General features: G+C 39.4%; 1 protein-coding gene across 1 annotated transcript in view; it reads left to right on the forward strand.

Annotated features, from left to right (window-relative positions):
- Positions 1-1927, forward strand: part of LOC101859704 — a gene marked incomplete at its 5' end in the record, with an annotated part of 37833 nt that overhangs the window by 1856 nt on the left and 34050 nt on the right.

The following is a 1927-nucleotide window of genomic DNA, read 5'->3' on the forward strand; positions in this document are numbered from 1 at the left end:
TATCTATCTATCTATCTATCTATCTATCTATCTATCTATCTATATATCTATCTATATATCTATCTATCTATCTATCTATCTATTTATCTATCTCTCTCTCTCTCTCTCTGTCTCTCTCTCTCTCCCTCTCTCTCTCTCTCTCTATATATATATATCAGATAAGGTGAGGTAAGATAAGATGTTGATACTTTTTTGTCCCAGTTGGAAATGTTTCTTGGCTGTACAGGACTGGTAAAACACGAGTCGATGTACATAGAATTTAGATTTATGCAATACGCAAAGAGAAATGCAATATGAAGTGAAAAATCAAGCTGACAATAATACACATATTACATCAGATGCATTTTTCTATCACATGAAGGAATTTATCCCAGGTCTTTATTGTTATATAGAAATATTCGATTTATACATAATCGTAATAAAGGAACAGTAATGCACATTAATGTTCATTTTGATAGTAGTTTTATTCCAGATTATTATATTTATATTTACTTACGGATTTATTGGAAGTCTACAAATCTTTTCTAAGTTCAGACGTAAACCTCAACATGTTTTGTGTTTCAAGTACTGCGATGTACACGTTTTTCACACGAAGTGTCCACTCCCCAAAAATATGAAGACCCACGTACACCTGTCGAATTTAAATCAACTTGGTACTATAGAACTGTAACGTTCTCTCTGCCCAATACCTACCTTGATGTGAAAACTTTTGAGTTTCACACCATGTCAAACTTGTACGAATACAATTCTTTGAATATCTTTATAACGACTCCGAATATTCTTACGATTTTGATAAAACAGATAGAACATTTTTTTTTTGAGCGCATGGTCTTAGTAACTCAAAATGGCCAAAAATGTCAGATAGAACTTTCTAATTTTAAGCTAGACATCTGTTTGACAAGGAGCCTCTAGTAGTTACAGTATTATCGCTCAACGACATAGCAATGAACCGCGGCCGAAGTGAAAGCGAGAGACACGAAGTCCTTGAAAGTATCGGAATAGCCGCGTACGAATAGAGTAACGCTTCAATGCAATACAAGTACTTGAAGACTAGTATGGATCTTCAGAAAATGTCTAATTGAGGTCCCGATTCGGAACTCATAGGGGGTGCCCACCTACGCGATCGGGTCCTGTCGGGTCCGGTCGATCTGGTAGTAGGGGCTAGCCAAGTTGAGGCCATAAAGCGCCATCGTGACAGAAACAGATCGACTCGGTCGTTGACCTACAAAAAACAAACGTTTATTTTCAGGCCTGCGAATCGCACGATCGGGGGTTTGCAGCCTATCACAACAAGGCTGAGTCACGTGTCCATGTTGACACTCGAAATCCGGTGGCGCCCCCTTCGAAAAAGTGCAGACTTTGCGAACAGAGTTACCCTACTTGTGCGAAAAACAATAAAGGCGAAATTAATAAACTGTGCTATTCCTATTCTTCTTCTGGAGAAACGAAAGAGAGCTTCAAAACAAAGACTGCAGCGCGGACTTCCGCGGACACATTTTTGGCTGAGTGAACTATCTAGTAAAGATCGATTTTTGTTTGAGGTCCTGATTGGGGAATTTACTCTACTCAAATCTGGGGTCCCCGTTTTTCTGAGGCAACCAACATGGGGTTAGCCATGACGTGCATGGAAGACGATTTCAGCTTGTTTAAAAAAAAAAATAAAGATTAAAGAGTGGGTTGGTTGGAGTGACACGTGTTGCGAAAGAGTATAAATGTTTTACACCCCCATCAACACAATTTAGATAGGTAATGTGCAGCCTGGCTGGTCTGTCATGGTTAACCTGGGCCGATTCAACCAGACGTTTGTTGATCTCCTTATCATTCTGTCAAAATATCAGCCCCTAATTTGTGGACGCACTTGACACTCGTTTTATCTCAAATCAGAAATCAACCTCGACAACCCTCCCCCTCTTCCAAAAAACCCCTC

This window comes from Aplysia californica, unplaced genomic scaffold (genome assembly GCF_000002075.1).
Source record: "Aplysia californica isolate F4 #8 unplaced genomic scaffold, AplCal3.0 scaffold00167, whole genome shotgun sequence".
NCBI classification, from domain to species: Eukaryota; Metazoa; Mollusca; class Gastropoda; order Aplysiida; family Aplysiidae; genus Aplysia; species Aplysia californica.